This window comes from Ranitomeya variabilis, chromosome 4 (assembly GCF_051348905.1).
Source record: "Ranitomeya variabilis isolate aRanVar5 chromosome 4, aRanVar5.hap1, whole genome shotgun sequence".
NCBI lineage: Eukaryota > Metazoa > Chordata > Amphibia > Anura > Dendrobatidae > Ranitomeya > Ranitomeya variabilis.
The window spans coordinates 757610127-757632451 of record NC_135235.1 but is presented as its reverse complement, the minus strand read 5'-3'; the positions used below and the strand labels follow the sequence as shown (position 1 = coordinate 757632451).

At 45.0% G+C, this 22325-nt stretch overlaps 1 protein-coding gene across 4 annotated transcripts in view; it reads left to right on the top strand.

Annotated features, from left to right (window-relative positions):
• LOC143766826 (uncharacterized) overlaps positions 1-22325 on the top strand; it is a 37386-nt gene that overhangs the window by 3147 nt on the left and 11914 nt on the right. The window lies entirely within an intron of this gene.

Genomic DNA, 22325 nt, shown 5'->3' with positions numbered 1-22325 from the left:
TGTTTTTGATCCTAAGAAATTCAGATTACTGCACAGTCTCTCCTGAAATGGGGAGCAATATTATTGTCTCTAATCTTCTGGTCAGGATTCATAGTAGCTCTAATGGTCCACCATAGATGAATGTAACTCTGGTTTACTGTTCTTTAATCTTTGTTTGTAGTTTTCAGTTAATGAGATTCTTGTGCTCTGGGGCGGGGCTTTATGTGGGGCTGTGGGCGTGGCTTTATTGGTGCTGTGGGCGGGGCTTTATGTGGTGCTCTGAGGGCGGAGCTTTTTTGGTGCTCTGAGGGTGAGAGTGTGGCTTTGTGTGGTGCTCGGATTACATAGTCATCTTATTGGCTTATGACAGGTCGCTGATCCCTTACTGACCTGCCCCCGTTTTTACATAATGCATATAATAGTGTTGATATTATTGTTGATAACGCCTATAATATTGTGGCTATTGGGAGGATTAGAAAACAAAAATAGGTAGATCAAAGATCTAAAAGGGCTTTTATCATAGCACACTGTCCTTTCCACGGGATATTAAGTCTAGGCCTTATTTTCATGTCCCCACATAGCCAATATACATCAGGCAATTGGTAGATTTGGCCTACCAGTAAATAGTCATTGTATAGACTGCCCTCCTGAACCGGGATTATCTGGTCATTACAGTATTCAGATGGTAGGTTATTTACTGTCGTCCGGGACCTTTCCTTTCAAAACATGTGTAGTTCCCTGGATAAGGGGTGATCCCATGGCCAGTTGGTTCATTACTTTGGTGAGGTGGGTATAAGTGAGATACAGTTTGGCATTTATGTGAGTTACCTGGTTGGTTATCCATGTACAGGGACAGGACACATAAGAATCCCTTTTCATCTACTCGTGGGTCTATTGGGAAAGGTACTGTGCCTAAACGAGGTCTGGCAGCGGTACAGGCTATGCATGAGGAGCGATTCGCATTAGTAACAGTGTATCTTACCCACTCGAGCCAGACATTGGAGTCAGAGAATCCTGTTTCTATGGCAAGTTTATCCTCATAGGTCAAATCTAACAGGAATTTGGCTCCTGGTATTATTTCATCTATCTCTTCAGTTTCAGAGATGCGCCTGGAATCAAGATTTCTCAATCGAAATTTCCCCATTTTGTCACCTTCTTCCCCCTCTCTACCAAGTTTTGTACTTGAGCCTAGTACACATAACCCTTGGTCATCTTCTGAAGGATTGTCAATAGTAAGGTAGAGAACTATGCATCCCTCTTTGGGACAGTGGGTGGCAGGGATGGGGAGCACTGAACCCCGAAAGGCTCTCTGGCCTTTGAAAGGGGCACTGGTCAGGGTCATACGGGTGATTAGGCTGGCTCCCCGTTTGTCCCTTCGTTGCAGGGCTAGGACTGGCTGATATCCCCAACTACTTTCACCGGCGTGCCACCCAACAAGTGTCCAATCCTCACAGTTTGACCCCCCCCCTTACCTTTCAGCTGTGGTGACACAGATGAATTGAGTGCCTGGCCAGATATCAAACTGTGCCATGGGGCCTGGGCATTCAACTGTGAGACAATAATCAAATTGATATGTGACCCTGGGGGTGGAGACATTATACCAGAAAGTTACTATACCCTCCTCATGGGTGATAGCCCCTTGGCTACTGCTGGAGCTAGATAAAGGATAAGTATCAGATGGATGAAGAGTGGCAGTCGCCACTGGCCTCTGGATCTGGCACCTTCTTGCAGTGGGAAGCGTGGATCCATGTGGGCTTTCCTTCAAGCTTGAATGCTGTGGCAGTGGTCAACAGGACTTGGTACGGGCCATCGTATCTGGTCTCGAGGGGACATCAGTTGAACCCCTTGGTTAGGACCCAATCAAAGCTGGATCTGGTGGGTTCCCTCTAGGTCCTCAGGAGCTGGGATGGATGAAAACACTCGAGAATGTATTTTAGTTGGGTGCTTTGTTAATTCAATCACAAACTTAGTCAAAGTGTCATACTGCATGGACAACTGCTGTGGGAAGTACAATCCTAGCCTGGGAGCACTTCCAAACAGGATCTCATATGTGCTAAGTTTGGTAGAACCAGATGGTGTGTGTGTGTGACACTAAATAGTGCAAGAGGGAGACTCTCATGCCATGGTTTCCCTGTTTCCTGTGCTGCTTTCAGCATTTTACATTTCAGCATCCCATTTAACCTCTCAACCTTGCAACTTCTCTGTGGGTGATATGGAGTGTGAAGGGCCAAGTCGGTCCCGAGTGCGTCCCATAGCTCTTTTGTGAGGTTAGCAGTGAATGCAGGCCCTTGGTCACTCTCTGTGGTTTCTGGGAGACCATATCTGCACACTATCTCAGAGAGGAGCTTCTTTGCAGTGGTCTTTGCTGACTGATTTTTGACTGGAAAGGCTTCTGGCCACCCTGAGAATATGTCTATCACCAATAAGACATACTCAAACCCCACTGAGCGCGGCATTTGTATATGATCTATCTGTATGCACTGGAAAGGGTATAGGGGTCTAGATGTGCATTTCTGAGGTATTTTTCCTGTTTTCCCTGGATTGCATCGGACACAGACAAGACATCCCTTTGTGATGTTGGTGGCTGTTGTCGAGAAGCCTGGGGCATGGTAGTACTGGCGGACAAGATTGTGCATCTAAATCTTGGACTGGTGAGTGGTGACATGGGCCCATTTGGCCACCATAGGGTAGAGGACTCTGGGTAGACAGGGTTTTCCCTTGTTCATCATTAGGTGTCTTTCATCCTGTGTGGCTCCATCTTGGGTCCATTGGTCCTTTACTTCCTTGGAAGCAAGCTTCTGGAGTGTGGAGAGCATCTTTTCCCAGGATTGCTTCTTTTCTTCTACTTCAGAGTCCACAAGAGAGTACAGGTGAGATGTTTCTGTGTCAAGTGGTAGTAAGGCCACTTCTTTTGCTGTGACATCAGCCAGTCTGTTGCCCACCGCTTCCTTTGAAGTGCCTCCAGTGTGCGCCTTAATTTTTACCACTGCAACTCTTTCTGGCATCAATAAGGACTCCATCAGTTCCTGTATGGCTTTGTGGTTTCTGACAGGCGTTCCATTTGCCGTGATGAAGTCTCTTGCCCTCCAGATTGGTCCATAGTCGTGACATATGCAATGAGCGTAGCGTGAGTCAGAGTATATTGTGGCTTTGAGTTGGGCAGACATTTTGCATGCTTCTGTCAAGGCCCTCAGTTCTGCCTCCTGTGCAGAGACGGATGGAGGCAGTGGTTGTGCCAGCAGCACAGTATCTTCTGTGACCACCGCTATACCAGTGTGAAAGCGGCCTTCTTGGTCTGTGTACCTTGATCCATCCTCGAAGAGTGTCGGGTCAGGATCTTCCAAAGGTACATCAGTGACTGAGTCAAATCCGGAGGTTTCCTGTCTCATCAGAGCGAGACTATCATGCTGAGCCATTTCAGAGTCGAATACCTCTTCCATCATTGTGTCAGAGATGTGGGCTTCATCCTCCTCCCACCCTTGGCAGAGGTAGGAGAGTAGCTGGGTTAAGAACAGCACATCTGGAGATGGTGATGTTGTCTGGAAGCAGAAGAGAGCATTGTAGGCGTAAATGGCAGGCGACAGACAGATGCTTTGGCTGTGTGTGGGCCAGAATAGATGTAATGTCATGAGGTGCCATTAGCTTCAGTTCGTGGCCTAGTATTATGTGAGAAGTCTTATCCAGCAACAGGTGGGTTGCAAACACAGCTCTCATGCAGGTTGGGGCTCCAAGGGCCACTGGGTCAAGTTTATCCGAGTAGTACCCAAGAGGCCGATGTCTGCCTCCGTGGAGCTGAGTGAGGACTCCAGTTGCATGGCCTTGCTTCTCCATGACGAATAGTCAGAATGGTTTGCTGTAGTGTGGGAGTCCCAGGGCAGGAGAGGATGTGATAGCAGCCTTTAGCTGATCAATGGCTTCCTTGGTCAGACTGAACAGAGTGTCGATGAGGCAGTCATACAGGGGTTGCATGTGGAGAGAGGCATCTAGGATCCAGGGACAGCAGTAGGATACAAGGAAGGACTGCAGTTGTGGGGGCTTGGTTGGCAGAGGTATGTTCTGGACAGCTGTTTTCCTGTCTTCACTTAGGTGTTTGGTCTGGTGGGAGATGCAGTGTCCCAGAAACACAACTTTTTCCTTGCAGAACTGTAGCTTGTCTTTAGATGCCTTGCATCCATTGTTGGCCAGGAACTGTAGTAAAGAAATGGACTCGGTCTGTGCTTCTGACAGGGTGTCAGCACAGAGGAGGAGGTCATCCACGTACTGTAGGAGAGTTGTAGTGGGATGTGTCATCTTCCAGGGTTCCAGGACCATTGTCATAGCTTGGGTCAACATGGAGGGGCTATTTTGTGCCCCTTGAGGCATCACAGTCCAAGTGTATTGCCGACCCTCGTGTGTGAAAGCAAACAGGTACTGGCTGTCAGGATGTAGAGGTACACTGAAGAAGGCATTGGCCAGGTCAATCACCGTGAACCATGAGGAGGTGGGTGGGATTGATGAAAGCAGTGTGTGTGGGTTGGGCACAATGGGCGTGTCCAACACTGTGGCTTCATTGACAGCACGCAAGTCATGTACCATGCGGAACTTTGTAGGCTGTCCTTTAGGTGTTTTCTTCTTTACCAGAAACAAAGGGGTGTTGCATGGTGACTTGGCGGGGATGATTGCTCTATTTTCCAGGTATATTTTCAGTTGTTGTGTGATGACGGCAGATTGTGACATGGAGCGTGGGTATTGCGGTTTCCGTGGCAACAGAGCTCCTGGTTTCAGCTCCACCTTCACAGGCTGGACTTGGTCCTCGAGCCCACAGCGAGTCTGGGATCAGTGCCATCAGTTCAATGTCCACAGAATCCACAGGTGTGTCCTGTAAAGAGAAGAGACCGTAAACTTCTGCAGACTGCTCCTGTGAAAGTGGGGTTCCATCCTCGTGCAACAGAATACTGGCTTGGAGTTTTGATAGTAGGTCTGATCCTAGTAGGTTGACGGGGCAAGTGGATGAGACTACTAGTTGAGACAGCATACTATGTGTGGGTTGTAGACCAATATGAAGGGGTCTGGTCATTGGAGTGTACCGTGTGTTACCATCCACCCCTACACAAGGCACTACTTCATCCGTGAGACAGTCCGGGTCGGGTAAGTCAATGTTCCTGAATACACTTCTGGCTGCACCGGTATCCACCAGGAAATTAAGGGGTTTACCCTCAACCTGTATCTGGATGGTAGGCGTTGGTCCACTCTGCTGTTTTGTGGAGTGTAAGAGTATGAGTGGTGTGTGCAGTGGATCCGGCTTGCCATTGTCCTATTGTGGATGGGGCCCAGGTGGTCCCTGGGTGGGCTGCGGCTGCCATGGCCCCCTCCTGAGGAGCTGATCTGCAGTTCCTTTTAAGGTGCCCTACTTTGCCACAGTTGTAGCAGATGGCCCTAGGCCTTTGTGGTTTTGCGGTGTCAGAAGGGTCCTGAGAGGACAGGAGAGTGGTGTACGGGGCCTGGCTGGTTGGTTCAACTCTACCCCTTTTGCTACTGTGTGGAGCACTTCTGAATCTAGCCTTCGGTACTCTGGCCTTGTGGTCTGCAACTGCTTGCGTATTGGCTCTCGGAGGCCCTGCACAAAGTCCTGCACCCAGATTTGGCGATGGGCTTTGTCAAGGAGATCAAATCCTAGATCAGTAAACAATTGATTGTCTGTGGTAAAATTTTTCCACAGACTTCCCTTTCTCCTGCATGGTGTCCTGCAGAGAGGTGACTTGTTCTGCCAGGCAGTCCTTAGCCCAAAGTCGGAGGTTGTCGAGGAAGTCCTGCCCTGATAGGGACTGATAGTATTCGGGTAGCCCACTTATGGGCCTCAAGGCTGGTTCCATTACGGGCCAGAAGGAGTCACCTGCTTTTAATTTCTGCTAGTCCAATTAAGTCTATCCATGAGGCAGCATGTGTCTTGTGTATCTGACTCATCTTCCTGTAGAAAGGTATAGGGTGCCCTTCCGGGTCTGGTAAACTGTTTACTAGAGTAGCAGCTTCCTGACGTTTCCAACTCACGTAGCGGGTGCTACCTCTGGCAGGGATTAAGCTGTCATGGATGGGAGCTGTACGCCTAATATGGAGGTGATCCGAACCACTTATGGATCCGGTCCTTTCTGGGCTCTCATCTACATAGTAGGGTATGGATATTTTTGGTGTATAGGGGTCCGGTGCTGCTGTAATGTCTCTTGGGTTCGCTTTCCGCCCTACTGTGGGACTGCTGGTGTCTGTTTCTTGCTGTGAGGATATGGTTGGAGGGTGGACGGTTTCTACCTTTTCCTCCTTAATCCTTTCTTCCTCATCTTTATCCTCATCCCCATTTGTGTATATGCCAGATGCTACCAGAGCTAAAATGGCCGCTCGGTGACTTGTGCCCTTACTTAAAATGGCTGGTGTAGGTGTGGCCTGACACAAGATGGCCGCTGGGACATGGGGCGTGCCATTTGTATTAAAGACTGGGTACAAGGAAGTAGGATTGCGTGGTGCCCCACACACAGCACACGTGTCCCTCCAGTCTGGATTCTGATTTTGGCAGACTGCACATGTCCTTCCCTCTGGAGAGTATGGGGGTGATCTGTGGTGCGGGTGCAGCTGCTAGAGCCATTTTATCGGGAGGTGGTCGGTACATATATTCACCAGTGGCAGAATTACATTCTTCAACCCACATTTGTCTCTTAAAGACAAAAAAAAGGAGAAGCCAGCACTGCTTAAGGTTAGGACACAATACATAAGGTGCACATACTAAATGCTATCTGTTTTTCAAATATGAGACATTTAGCAAACAATTGATCAATTCTTTGAGCTACCCTGCCACTTCACGGCATTCTCATAATGGGGCAGTCCTACTCTACGTATTATATTTACATTGTGCCATTACGGCCTCCTACATGTATTAAGAGTGAGAAAAAAAAGGAAAGACCACATTAAATAACATACCATACCAATAGGTTTGAGCGACCTTTACTTTTATAGGATCGGGTCGGGTTTCACGAAACCCAACTTTTTCAAAAGTCGGGTCGAGTGAAATCGGCCGATCCTATAAAAAAGTCGGGGTCGGCCGAAACTCGAAACCCAATGCAGTGCATTGGGTTTCCAATGGTTCCCAGGGTCTGAAGGAGCGGAAACTCTCCTTCAGGCCCTGGGATCCATATTTAAGTGTAAAATAAAGAATTAAAATAAAAAATATCGCTATACTTACACTCTGACGGGCCCTGGTACTAACCGGGAACCTTCCTTCCTTAGAGTCAGCCTTCCAGGACCTCGCGGTGACGTCGCAGCTTGTGATTGGTGCGCGGCCGCCCATGTGACCGTGACGTCACCGGAGGTCCTGGAAGGGCTGATTCTTAGGAAGGAAGGCTGCCGGAACGAAGCCGAGGGTGAGTATATTCCTATTAGGTATATACGCACTCTCGGACATGCCCTGCGTCGTTCCGGCAGCCTTCCTTCCTAAGAATCAGCCCTTCCAGGACCTCCGGTGACGTCACGGTCACATAGGCGGCCACGCACCAATCACAAGCCGCGACGTCACGGCTTGTGATTGGTGCGCGGCCGCCCATGTGACCGTGACGTCACCGGAGGTCCTGGAAGGGCTGATTCTTAGGAAGGAAGGCTGCCGGAACGAAGCCGAGGGTGAGTATATTCCTATTAGGTATATACTCACTCTCGGACACGCCCTGCGTCGTTCCGGCAGCCTTCCTTCCTAAGAATCAGCCCTTCCAGGACCTCCGGTGACGTCACGGTCACATGGGCGGCCGCGCACCAATCACAAGCCGCGACGTCACCGCGAGGTCCTGGAAGGCTGATTCTAAGGAAGGAAGGTTCCCGGTTAGTACCAGGGCGCATCAGAGGGTAAGTATAGCGATATTTTTTATTTTAATTCTTTATTTTACACTTAAATCTGAATTCTGATACCAATTCCCGATATCTTAAACATATCGGGAATCGGTATCGGAATTCCGATTCCAGATTCAGAAGATCGCCGACTTCATGGCCGACCCCACACAGGGGTCGGGTGGGGTTTCATGAAACCCGACTTTGCCAAAAGTCGGCGACTTCTGAAAATTGCCGACCCGTTTCGCTCAACCCTACATACCAACATAACATTTGTCTCTTAATCTCTTTTGCCGTTCTATACCATGCTTCGGCATCTCTTAAAACATTATTATCTCGTAAGAGTCCTTTCTTGCTAGACAACATACTTTTCCATTCTGTCTCATCAAGCCTTCCCCCTCGGGTTGTAGATCCCGTAAGTTTCAGGAGGAGCTTTGCATTTTTAACATACTGTTTGCCTTTTCTTTCTGCCACTATCTCTTGTGCAGAGAAGTGACTGGTTTTAGACTCGCTGGTACCCATGTTAGTTTAAGTTCCAACCACCGTACTTCATATACCTCTGGACTACCGTAATTGTGGATACACCTGAAGGGTGTTGTGTGTGTAGGATGATACAACCTATTAGACTCGATATGGTATAGTAGTGCACCCTCTGGACTAGGAACAGATATCTTAGCGTGAATGTTCAGTCTAAGCACTTTGAATTCAGGAAATTCAGCTGAAAAGGCAGTGTAGCCAGTGTTGAATCTGCGGACGGGTGTGTCTAGTACTTTAATAATGCTAACAAAGAAAAAACGTAGCCAGCTCACCAGTAACCACCGCAGGTGCACGGAACTCCATTGCAGGAAGACGAGTAGTTCATCAGGAAAAAGAAAAAAGGTTGAGTTCCAGCTCCTTAAAATATTCAGTCTTTAATGATATCCAGAATAAAAATCACATGAACAAGGTGACAGAGCGAATTAATTTTTCTCAGGATTTTAGTACTGTATTTTCCGGCGTACAAGACGACTTTTTAACCCCTGAAAATCTTCTTAAAAGTCGGGGGTCGTCTTGTACGCCAGGAATCGCCTTGTACGCCGGGTGTATATGGTGGGGGGGGGGAGTGATCCTGATGACGACGAGGGGGCGTCTCACAGGAAAGTGAGTATCCCCCATTACCTTATCATAGCGCTGCAGCGTGGGGTCTCTGTGCTGGGAGCCACGGCTGCTGTGCTGTGGTGCGGCGGCTCCTCTTCTGCAGTGTGGGGCCTCTGGTGCTGTGGGGCGGTGGCGGCGGCGTATCTTCATGCAGTCGGGGCTCCTCCGGCATCTCAAAGCCTGGAAGCCCCGCCGGCAACTCCATCGGTGTAATGCGGTGGCCTCCGGGAAAATGGCCGCTGCTTAGATTCAGATCTCGTGTCCCGAGATTTCGGGACGAGATCTGAATCTGAGCATGCGCAGCCCCCAGCGGCCATTTTCCCGGAGGCCACCGCATCGCACCTATTGAGCTGCCTCCGGGAAAATGGCCGCTGCTCAGATTCAGATCTCGTCTCCCGAGATCTCGGGACGAGATCTGAATCTGAGCAGCGGCCATTTTCCCGGAGGCCACCGCATTGTACCGATGGAGTTGCCGGCGGGGCCTCCAGGCTTTAATGAGATGCCGGAGGAGCCCCGACTGCATAAAGATACGCCGCCGCCGCCACCCCACAGCACAGAGGCCCCACACTGCAGAAGAGGAGCCGCCGCACCACAGCACAGCAGCCGCCGCTCCCAGCACAGAGACCCCACGCTGCAGCGCTATGATAAGGTAATGGGGGATACTCACTTTCCTGTGAGACGCCCCCTCGTCGTCATCAGGATCACTCTACCCCCCCCCCCCCCCAAAAGGCACATATTCACCGGCCCTATAAGACGACATACGGTGTATAAGAAGACCCCCGACTTTTAACAAGATTTTATTTTTTAACTGGTAAAGTTGGGGGGTCGTCTTATACGCCCAGTCGTCTTATACGCCGGAAAATACGGTACTAAAAATCCATATTATTATCCAGTTCAGGCTAGATCAGAATGCATGGACCGTTTCCAGGATAGTGTAGAGAGGGAATTGAGACGGCTATATAATAACAAAAAAATTAATGGTAAAAGTAGCCAGAGGAATATACCCAAAAAACTTCAGAATGCAATAAAAGAGCTCAAAGAAATGGCAGACCTTACTATTAAAATGTCAGATAAATGAGGGGTAGTGGTGGTATTAACCCCTTCCTAACATCAGACGTACTATCCCGTCGAGGTGGGGTGGGCCCCCATGACCGCCGACGGGATAGTACGTCATACGCGATCGGCCGCGCTCACGGGGGGAGCGCGGCCGATCGCGGCCGGGTGTCAGCTGCATATCGCAGCTGACATCCGGCACTATGTGCCAGGAGCGGTCACGGACCGCCCCCGGCACATTAACCCCCGGCACACCGCGATCAAACATGATCGCGATGTGCCGGCGGTGCAGGGAAGCATCGCGCAGGGAGGGGGCTCCCTGCGGGCTTCCCTGAGCCCCCCGCAGCAACGCGATGTGATCGCGTTGCTGCGAGGGTCTTACCTCCCTCCCTGCCTGCTCCAGTCCCGGATCCAAGATGGCCGCGGATCCGGGTCCTGCAGGGAGGGAGGTGGCTTCACAGAAGCCTGCTCAGAGCAGGCACTGTGAAGCAGCCTGCACTTCTCGCAGATCGGTGATCTGTCAGAGTGCTATGCAAACTGACAGATCACCAATCTGTATTGTCCCCCCCTGGGGCAAAGTAAAAAAGTAAAAAAAAAAATTTCCAAATGTGTAAAAAAAAATAAAAAAAAATATTCCAAAATAATGAAAAAAAAAATATATATATTATTCCCATAAATACATTTCTTTATCTAAATATATATAAAAAAAACCAATAAAAGTACACATATTTAGTATCGCCGCGTCCGTAACGACCCGACCTATAAAACTGGCCCACTAGTTAACCCCTTCAGTAAACACCGTAAGAAAAAAAAAAAAAAACGAGGCAAAAAACAACGCTTTATTATCATACCGCCGAACAAAAAGTGGAATAACACGCGATCAAAAAGACTGATATAAATAACCATGGTACCGCTGAAAGCGTCATCTTGTCCCGCAAATAACGAGCCGCCATACAGCATGATCAGCAAAAAAATAAAAAAGTTATAGTCCTGAGAATAAAACGATGCAAAAATAATTATTTTTTCAATAAAATAGTTTTTATCGTATAAAAGCGCCAAAACATAAAAAAATGAGATAAATGCGGTATCGCTGTAATCGTACTGACCCGAAGAATAAAACTGCTTTATCAATTTTACCAAACGCGGAACGGTATAAACGCCTCCCCCAAAAGAAATTCATGAATAGCTGGTTTTTGGTCATTCTGCCTCACAAAAATCGGAATAAAAAGCGATCAAAAAATGTGACGTGCCCAAAAATGTTACCAATAAAAACGTCAACTCGTCCCGCAAAAAACAAGACCTCACATGACTGTGGACCAAAATATGGAAAATTTATAGCTCTCAAAATGTGGTAACGCAAAAAATATTTTTTGCAATAAAAAGCGTCTTTCAGTGTGTGACGGCTGCCAATCATAAAAATCCGCTAAAAAACCCGCTATAAAAGTAAATCAAACACCCCTTCATCACCCCCTTAGTTAGGGAAAAATTAAAAAAAAGTATTTCCATTTTCCCATTAGGGCTAGGGTTGGGGCTAGGGTTAAGGCTACAGTTAGGGTTGGGGCTAAAGTTAGGGTTAGGGTTTGGATTACATTTACGGTTGGGAATAGGGTTGGGATTAGGGGTGTGTTAGGGTTAGGGGTGTGGTTAGGGTTACTGTTGGGATTAGGGTTAGGGGTGTGTTTGGATTAGGGTTTCAGTTATAATTGGGGGGTTTCCACTGTTTCGGCACATCAGGGGCTCTCCAAACGCAACATGGCGTCCGATCTCAATTCCAGCCAATTCTGCGTTGAAAAAGTAAAACAGTGCTCCTTCCCTTCCGAGCTCTCCCGTGTGCCCAAACAGGGGTTTACCCCAACATATGGGGTATCAGGGTACTCAGGACAAATAGGACAACAACCTTTGGGGTCCAATTTCTCCTGTTACCCTCGGGAAAATACAAAACCGGGGGCTGAAAAATATTTTATGTGGGAAAAATTTTTAGTTTTATTTTTACGGCTCTGCATTATAAACTTCTGTGAAACCCTTGGTGGGTCAAAGCGCTCACCAAACATCTAGATAAGTTCCTTAGGCGGTCTACTTTCCAACATGGTGTCACTTGTGGGGGGTTTCTACTGTTTAGATACATTAGGGGCTCTGCAAACGCAATGTGACGCCTGCAGACCATTCCATCTAAGTCTGCATTCCAAATGGCGCTCCTTCACTTCCGAGCCCTTCCATGCGTCCAAACGGTGGTTCCCCCCCACATATGGGGTATCAGCGCACTCAGGACAAATTGGACAACAACTTTTGAGGTCCAATTTATCCTGATACCCTTGTGAAAATACAAAACTGGGGGCTAAAAAATCATTTTTGTGAAAAAAAAAAAAGAATTTTTATTTTTACGGCTCTGCATTATAAACTTCTGTGAAGCACTTGTTGGGTCAAAGTGCTCACCACACATCTAGATAAGTTCCTTAGGGGGTCTACTTTCCAAAATGGTGTCACTTGTGGGGGGTTTCAATGTTTAGGCACATCAGGGGCTCTGCAAACGCAACATGGCATCCCATCTTAATTCCAGTCAATTTTGCATTGAAAAGTAAAATAGCGCTCCTTCCCTTCCGAGCTCTGCTATGCGCCCAAACAGTGGTTTACCCCCACATATGGGGTATCGTCGTACTCAGGACAAATTGCACAACAACTTTTGTGGTCTAATTTCTTCTCTTACCCTTGGGGAAATAAAAAAATGGGGGCGAAAAGATCATTTTTGTGAAAAAATATGATTTTTTATTTTTACGGCTCTGCATTATAAACTTCTGTGAAGCACTTGTTGGGTCAAAGTGCTCACCACACATCTAGATAAGTTCCTTAGGGGGTCTACTTTCCAAAATGGTGTCACTTGTGGGGGGTTTCAATGTTTAGGCACATCAGGGGCTCTCCAAATGCAACATGGCGTCCCATCTCAATTCCAGTCAATTTTGCATTGAAAAGTCAAATGGCGCTCCTTCCCTTCCGAGCTCTGCCCTGCGCCCAAACAATGGTTTACACCCACATATGGGGTATCAGCGTACTCAGGACAAATTGCACAACAATTTTTGAGGTCCAATTTCTTCTCTTACCCTTGGGAAAATAAAAAATTGGGGGCGAAAAGATCATTTTTGTGAAAAAATATGATTTTTTATTTTTACCGCTCTGCATTATAAACTTCTGTGAAGCACTTGTTGGGTCAAAGTGCTCACCACACATCTAGATAAGTTCCTTAGGGGGTCTACTTTCCAAAATGGTGTCACTTGTGGGGGGTTTCAATGTTTAGGCACATCAGGGGCTCTCCAAATGCAACTTGGCGTCCCATCTCAATTCCAGTCAATTTTGCATTGAAAAGTCAAATGGCGCTCCTTTCCTTCCGAGCTCTGCCATGCGCCCAAACAGTGGATTACCCCCACATATGGGGTATCAGCGTACTCAGGACAAATTGTACAACAAATTTTGGGGTCTATTTTCTCCTGTTACCCTTGGTAAAATAAAACAAATTGGATCTGAAATAAATTTTGTGTGAAAAAAAGTTAAATGTTCATTTTTATTTAAACATTCCAAAAATTCCTGTGAAACACCTGAAGGGTTAATAAACTTCTTGAAAGTGGTTTTGAGTACCTTGAGGGGTGCAATTTTTAGAATGGTGTCACACTTGGGTATTTTCTATCATATAGACCCCTCAAAATGACTTCAAATGAGATGTGGTCCCTAAAAAAAAAATGGTGTTGTAAAAATGAGAAATTGCTGGTTAACTTTTAACCCTTATAACTCCGTCACAAAAAAAAATTTTGGTTCCAAAATTGTGCTGATGTAAAGTAGACATGTGGGAAATGTTACTTATTAAGTATTTTGCATGACATATGTCTGTGATTTAAGGGCATAAAAATTAAAAGTTGGAAAATTGCAAAATTTTCAAAATTTTCGCCAAATATTCGTTTTTTTCACAAATAAACTCAAGTTATATCGAAGAAATTTTACCACTATCATGAAGTACAATATGTCACGAGAAAACAATGTCAGAATCGCCAAGATCCGTTGAAGCGTTCCAGAGTTATAACCTCATAAAGGGACAGTGGTCAGAATTGTAAAAATTGGCCCGGTCATTAACGTGCAAACCACCCTTGGGGGTGAAGGGGTTAAATACAGTGGATTACCACAATAAAATGTTAGAGCTACTGTCTGACCAAAATACATACAAAAAATTGACACAAAATACATCTCGGGAAATTATAAAAAAGAGAGATTTGATTATTATGGAGGGTCAAAGCTTAGGGGTATTAACTAAAAAACAAATAGAATACCTCACAGTAGAAAACTCAATTCTCCCTATTATATATGGGGTACCTAAAATACACAAAAAAGAGGGTATACCCCCTATGCGTCCAATAGTGTCCGGAATCGGTTCTTGCAATGAAAAACTTTGCCAATGGGTCGATTAACTTCTTCAGCCCCTGGTGAAACGAACTCCAGGATATATTAGAGACTCTAAAGAGGTATTACACAGTCTGGATGATAAGATATGGCAGGCCAATTATTCCTGGCTATGTTGTGATGATGTTATATCTTTGTATACCTGCATTCCCCACAGCTTAGCAATACGAGCGGTACAATATCATCTTGTAAAATCTAGTAACTATTCCGAGGATTTAATTGGGTATTTGATTATGGTGATACAATTTTTGTTGACAAGTAATTTCTTCTCCTTTGATGGCCAGTTTTATTTGCAACAAACGGGAGTGGCTATGGGTGCTAAATATTCACCCTCCCTCGCAAATCTGGTCATGGCCTTTTGGAAGATGGAATTAATTTTTTCTGTGACTAATCCGTTTTTGGATCATGTGGTGTGGTATGGCAGATACAAAGATGATACCCTCATTATATGGGAGGGGGATGTGTCTGCCATACCACACTTCATGGATTATCTCAATACCAATGATTATGACATTAGGTTTACACATAAGTATGATGGTAGAAATATCTCTTTCCTGGACCTGGAACTTACGGGTTATACGGATCACAATATCATCACTAGAACATATCATAAACCAGTGAGAGGCAATACCATTCTACATGCCAGCAGTAGCCACAGTAGACATACAATCAAATCAATTCCGGTAGGCGAGTACACCAGGATCAAGGGAAATTGCAATCGGGAAGAGGACTTGCAGGGAGAGTTTGAGCAGATAGCAAGTAAATAAAAAAATCGTAAATACCCCCAATGGACAATTAATAGGGCAAAAAAGATTGTAGAAGGGAAAGATCGTAAAGAGATGATAACAACACAAAGAAATGTAGACCTAGAAAGGAAGAAAAAAACGTATATATGTTTCCAGTATAGTCCTCAATTCACTGAGATCAAAGATATTATTTATAGACATTTGCCTATTCTTCATGAAGATCCACAACTATATGATATATTACAATCAGGCATAAATGTGGTGTCAAGGAGAGCGCCAACTATTGGCAATAAAATTGCTCCCAGTGTGTTTCGATCTGAGGGGACAAAGTACATGAGAACATGGTTAAACTATCCTGGGTTTTCAGATGTGGTACAAATAATTGCAGTACTTGCAAATATGCTGTTGTGGCCAAAATTTTCCATAATGCGGATGCAACAATCAAATTCTATACTAAGCAATATATTAACTGCAATTCTAGCAATGTAGTGTATAAGATTAATTGTAGAGAGTGCAATCTGTCCTATGTAGGATGCACGACTAGGAAACTAAAAACACGCTTCCGGGAACATTTATATGATATAGGCAATACGCAGAGCGGCAATAGAAATATATCGGCAGCATCCAAACACTTTGTTACTCACCATGCACGAAGTACTACATGTTTCCAGGTTCAGGGAATCGAACAGGTTAATATGTCTCCTCGCGGTGGAGACGCCAGGAGGCGTCTCCTTACGCGAGAGGCATACTGGATTTTCCATCTCAATACTCGTTTCCCGGTGGGATTAAACAAACAAACGAAACGAAACTATGTTACTTTAATAATGCGCCAACCCTCTTGTGAGATACTGAATATTAGGCTTAGTTCACATTGCGTTAGCAGCAGCCCATTCAGGACATATGCTAACGGGCTGCTGTTAGCGCAAGTGCCGGCGTTTGCATCGCGCTAGCGCAGATAGAGCATCTGCCAGCTCTATCTGCGCTAGCAGTGACGGACCCGGAAACGCTGCAGCCCGCGTCTCCGGGTCCTTGACTCAATGACGGAACATCCCTAGCGCATGCCCACTGTGGGCGTGCGCTAGCAATGCGTCCGACATTGCAGTCAATGGCGGCCGTAACGGACTACGTTACACCGCGTTTATGCCGCGGTGTAACGTGGTCTGTCTAACGGACACCATTGACGCAGTGTGAACCCAGCCTTATAGTTTGTACACAGTGAGAGCAAGACATGAGACTACTGTGAGTAGTAATGCAATAGTTAAGGCTTTCCCCTTGCCTTCACTGGTCTTGTCACCAAGACAACTAGGGCTGAACTTTGTCACTTCAGCTGTGATGAGCGGTAATATGGTTAATAATCAACTTTGGTTAATGCAGTTTGATATTACAGTCGATGGGGTATAGCAATGCCACAATCCTTTGTTCTAGTGTCACATATGTGTGTATGCCGTGTCAGTCATGTCACCAGACCCCAGATTCGTACTATAGCCTAAATGGTTGGCCCAATATCTTACAATAATGGAACAAAGAACCTCATGTTTCTGGAGACTTCTAATCCAGTTATAGCTGGAGAAGAGTTTGAGCCTACCCAAGCGATCGTAAAAATTCTTTTGGGAGGGGCATGAGGGATTTGGGAGCTGAAAGTCAGGAATTTGCAGTTAAAATCCATAAAAGCTGTTGCAGAATCACCCCAAGAAGGGGGGCTTTAGCCCACAGCATGCTAGCAAGAAAACTAACTTATATTATTTCATACAATATCGTGACACACATCACATTTGAAGTGAGTTTGGGGGGTCAGTATGACAGAAAATACCCAAAAGTGACACCATTCTAAAAAGTGCACCCCTCAAGGTGCTTAAAACCACATTCAAGACGTTTATTAACTCTTCAGATGCTTCACAGGAATGAATGGAATGCGGTAGGAAAAAATAAGCATTTACTTTTCTTTCTCAAAATTTTTCCTTTAGACCTAATTTTTTTTACTTTTGCAAGGGTAACAGGAGAAAATGGACTATACATTTTGTTTTGCAATTTCTCCTGAGAATGCCGATACCCCATATGGGTCATTCCATGTCAAGTGAACCAATGATTTTTACCACTATATTTTTAATTCTTTTGAGATTTTGTTATTTGGTAATAGTGTGTTAGAGAATGCAAAATGTGAAGGAAAAAAAAATTCTAGATATTTTTTTTTATTTTTTATTGATTTTCAAAGTTCGGAAAAAGTGCGAATTTCGGTGTTGCCTGCCCTTACATTTCTCCCTATAACTCAGGCTAGAAAAGAGATAGAGAAACAAAATAAACACCATTCTACTCAGAACTGTACAGGCTTTCACCAGATATGTCACAAGAGTATCTTTAATAATATTTTACCTATGCGAACGCAAGCGCAAATCTTTAAAACGCATTTCCGAAAAAAAACGTTTAATTTAAAAATTTCCAGAACTGCACATGTGCCTGCTATGCTCCTATTCACATCTGTACCAAAATACAAGATGGGATCATGATGGGATCATATTTAAAAAAATAAAACTATAACCGTGTCAGTTCAAAAATCTTGATTTCAGGTCTGTCCAGCCTGTGGTCTAACAGTGTGGGGTCCATATTTACCAAATAATCCAAGATTGTTAGATATTCCTGTATTATTTTATTACATTAGAGCTTAGAAGCAGGAGAGGACAGAGGAGAAGCTTTGTCGGGGCTGAGAATGACCAGGGGTAGACGGTGACTGCAGAGCAGATGACAGGCCGGCAGCTCGAGCCTCCACAGGCCATATTCACACCAAATCTTATCACCCAGGAGAGGTAACTCCTCAAATGGAGGGAGGAACATATTCTTAACCTCCAGTTCATGTATTGTACAAACCAGGACTACGAAGAGGAGGAGAGTTTGTTATAACATCGGTTACAGGAAGCAGAACCCATCACAGGGACTCAGCAATACCAGACTGTCATCCTATGTAGTGGAAATAAAGACAGTGACGTCCATGACGTGGTAGAAGGCGGCACAAGATCGGCAATGGATGACACAACTGGTGATGTGACCTGTGAATATGATCAGCGCTGACGGCTACTGGACTCTCCAAAGATTGTGAAATTGAAGACGTAGAAGTGTCTTTTCTGCACCTTCTGGTCCGGCGCCGTCCTTTGTGTATCCAAGAAAACCAGACGTTGTAAAAGTGAACAAAAATCAGATATAACTCAGGTGGAGCCGAGCGCCATGACAGCCGCACATACTCTGACACAGAAGGAAATGGCCATTGCTAGTGAGCGCTTATGGACAAGATGACATTTCACCCACTAGAAGGGACACACTGATGATAGAAGGCCAGTGTAAAAACCTACTATTAATTGTTTGATTAGTTCATATTTTATAGTACGAGGATTTAACTACTGGACTATTCTTCTTAAACACTTCAGAAATGACATGTTTAGTGATATAGTAGAAAAAAAATTGTTCCATGTATAAATAGGTGGTAGAAATATTGGTTCTTTTAATCTGGTTTTTAACATATAATTAGGATCAGACTGTATTTAGAAAACCACACTGGAGGATGTGATCACGTTTTTTCTTTTGGCTTGTTCAATGCATTCAGGTTGAAAATGCTGAGCAAGTTGTTATGATGATTAAGATGTACACTCACCGGCCACTTTATTAGGTACACCATGCTAGTAACGGGTTGGACCCCCTTTTGCCTTCAGAACTGCCTCAATTCTTCGTGGCATAGATTCAACAAGGTGCTGGAAGCATTCCTCAGAGATTTTGGTCCATATTGACATGATGGCATCACACAGTTGCCGCAGATTTGTCGGCTGCACATCCCAAAGATGCTCCATACAAGGCAGGATGGATCCATGCTTTCATGTTGTTTACGCCAAATTCTGACCCTACCATCCGAATGTCGCAGCAGAAATCGAGACTCATCAGACCAAGCAACGTTTTTCCAATCTTCTACTGTCCAATTTCGATGAGCTTGTACAAATTGTAGCCTCAGTTTCCTGTTCTTAGCTGAAAGGAGTGGTACCCGGTGTGGTCTTCTGCTGCTGTAGCCCATCTGCCTCAAAGTTCGACGCACTGTGCGTTCAGAGATGCTCTTAGGCCTACCTTGGTTGTAACGGGTGGCGATTTGAGTCACTGTTGCCTTTCTATCAGCTTGAACCAGTCTGCCCATTCTCCTCTGACCTCTGGCATCAACAAGGCATTTCCGCCCACAGAACTGCCGCTCACTGAATTTTTTTTCTTTTTCGGACCATTCTCTGTAAACCCTAGAGATGGTTGTGCGTGAAAATCCCAGTAGATCAGCAGTTTCTGAAATACTCAGACCAGCCCTTCTGGCACCAACAACCATGCCACGTTCAAAGGCACTCAAATCACCTTTCTTCCCCATACTGATGCTCGGTTTGAACTGCAGGAGATTGTCTTGACCATGTCTACATGCCTAAATGCACTGAGTTGCCGCCATGTGATTGGCTGATTAGAAATTAAGTGTTAACAAGAAGTTGGACAGGTGTACCTAATAAAGTGGCCAGTGAGTGTATTTATTCTGGCACTTCGGTATTTGTTTTTTGTGTTTCTTTATTGTTACATATAAATGCTGAATGCAATAAGTTGTAATTTGAAAAGAAAAAGGGAAGAAACTCGCACAAACCTAAAATCAGATGATTCAAGGCTTAAAAAAAAAATAAAAATTTGATAGGTCCCAAGTTGAATCCCTGTGCAAATATAAACAAGGACACAAGTAACACACATGCATGTTTTCACAATTCTAAAACATACGTTTTTTTCAGAATTGCGCATCAAAATGTTTAATTTGATTTCACCAAAATAAAATATAAAGAAACATAGTCTTGTGACATATCAAATGAAAGCCGGTACCGTTCTGAGAAAAATGATGCCTCTCCCACCTCTATATCTTAATTCTAGCCCGAGATATAATAAAAAATGTAAAGCCATACCAGGCCAAAATCTGCGCTTTTTTAAAACTTTAAAAATCTGTAAAAAATTAACTGATGAAGAAAAAAATTCTAAACTTTTAATTTGTAATTAACTAAAGTTGTACTTCATAAAAACAAAAAATAAAAAAAAATCTAAAGACGTCAGGTAAAAAAAATATTCATATTTGGATTACTTGATATGGAATGACCCATATGTGGGGGAAATCTACTGTTGTGGGGCTAGGAAGGTAAGGAGCGCCATTTGATTTTTTGAATGTAAAATATGCTGGAATAATTAGCCGTTGCCATGTCGCGTTTGGAGAGCCCCTAATGTGCCTAAACAGTGGAAACCCCCCACAAGTGACACCATTTTGAAAACTAGACCCGCCCAAGGAACTTATCTAGGTGTGGTGGGCACTTTCCCCCAAGTGCTACACGGAAGTTAATTACGTAGAGCCCTGAAAATAAAAAATCATGGTTTTTTTTCCACAAGAAATTAGCTTATGGCCCTCAATTTTTTTTTTTCAAAAGGGTAACAGGAGATCCCAAAAGTAAGTTGTGCAATTTCTCCTGAGCATGCTGACATCCCATATGTGGGGGTAAACCACTGTTAGGGCGCATGGCAGAGCTCAGAAGGGAAGGAGCGCAGATTGGAGAGCAGATTTTTCTAGAATTGTTTGTGGGTGACATGTCACATTGTCAAAGCCCCCTGAGGTGCCAGAACAACATAAGCCCCCAAAAGTGACTGCATTTTACACAATACTTCCCTGAATGAAATCTTCTAGAGGTGCAGTGAGCATACTGACACCAAAGCTGTTCCATAGAAAATTACACCATTGGGCAGTGAAGAAAAAATAATTACATTTTTACCACTGAAATGTTGTCTTAACCCCAGATTTTACATTGGAAAATAGGGAGATCGGTAAATGGTCACTACACCCATAGATGAATTCCCAGAGGGGCGTCATTTGCAAAATGGGGTCACTTCAGGGGGAATTCTGGGTGCCAGAACAACAGAATTCCCCCCTGAAGTGACCCCATTTTGGAAATGACACCCCTCTGGTTATTCATCTATGGATATAGTGACCATTTCCACTACATGGATGATTTCCAGAAACACGTAGTGGAAGTTTTAGAGCAAAAATGTAATTGTAGTGCCCAATATATTGTGCCCAGCTTGTGTCTCTGGAGACATCCCCCCACCTACCCCCGGAAATTAAGTCAGCTCTACTCAGATGTGTCTGTCACTAAATAAACCAAATGCTTGACTGTCAAAACAGATTTAACCCCTTAATGACGGCCAATACGTCTTTTAACTGACCTGAGATATTAGGCTACGTTCACATTAGCGTTAAGCTAATGTGCGTCGGGTTTGCGTCGGCGACGCAGCGGCGACGCATGCGTCATGCGCCCCTATACTTAACATGGGGGACGCATGCGTTTTTTTTTGTTGCGTTGTGCGACACATGCGTCTTTTTTGCCGCAAGCGTCGGACCAAGAAAACGCAACAAGTTGCATTTTTCTTGCGTCCGATTTTCGGCAAAAACCGACGCATGCGTCGCAAAACGCAGCGTTTTTGCATGCGTTTTGACGCGTTTTTGCGTGCGTTGCGTCGCCGACGCAACGGCGCACAACGCTAGTGTGAACGTAGCCTTAGAGAATAGCCTCCCCATACAGGTGACAATCCAGCAGCTGCCGGCTGTACACTATAGCTGACAACTTGCTGCATCAGCCACGATCAGTGTTGGCACCGTCCAAATCTGTTTAACCCCTTAGATGCTGCTGTCAATAGTGACTACTTCATTATAAATGGTTAACAGAGTGTGGCGGCTTCCTTTTTATCCCAATTGGTGCCCTCAGATCATCATTTAGTGGTCCTGAAGTTTGCCATGGCAATTCATGACCAAATAGCCGCCTTAGAGTCTGACGGCTGTAGTAACCTGTTCAGAAGTTAGAGGCATTTAGGTGGTAAAAATACACATTTTCATTTCTCTCATACCACTTTGCATTAATTCCTGAAAATCACCTGAAGGGTTAATAAACTATCTGACTGCAGTTTTCAATATGTCAGGGGGTGCTATTTTTAAAATGGTATAAGTTTTGGGGGTTTCCCAATATATGAGACCTCTAAAGTCACTGCAAACATGGATAGGTCCCTAAAAAAAAATTTGGTACATTTCCTTGAAAAAATGAAAAATTA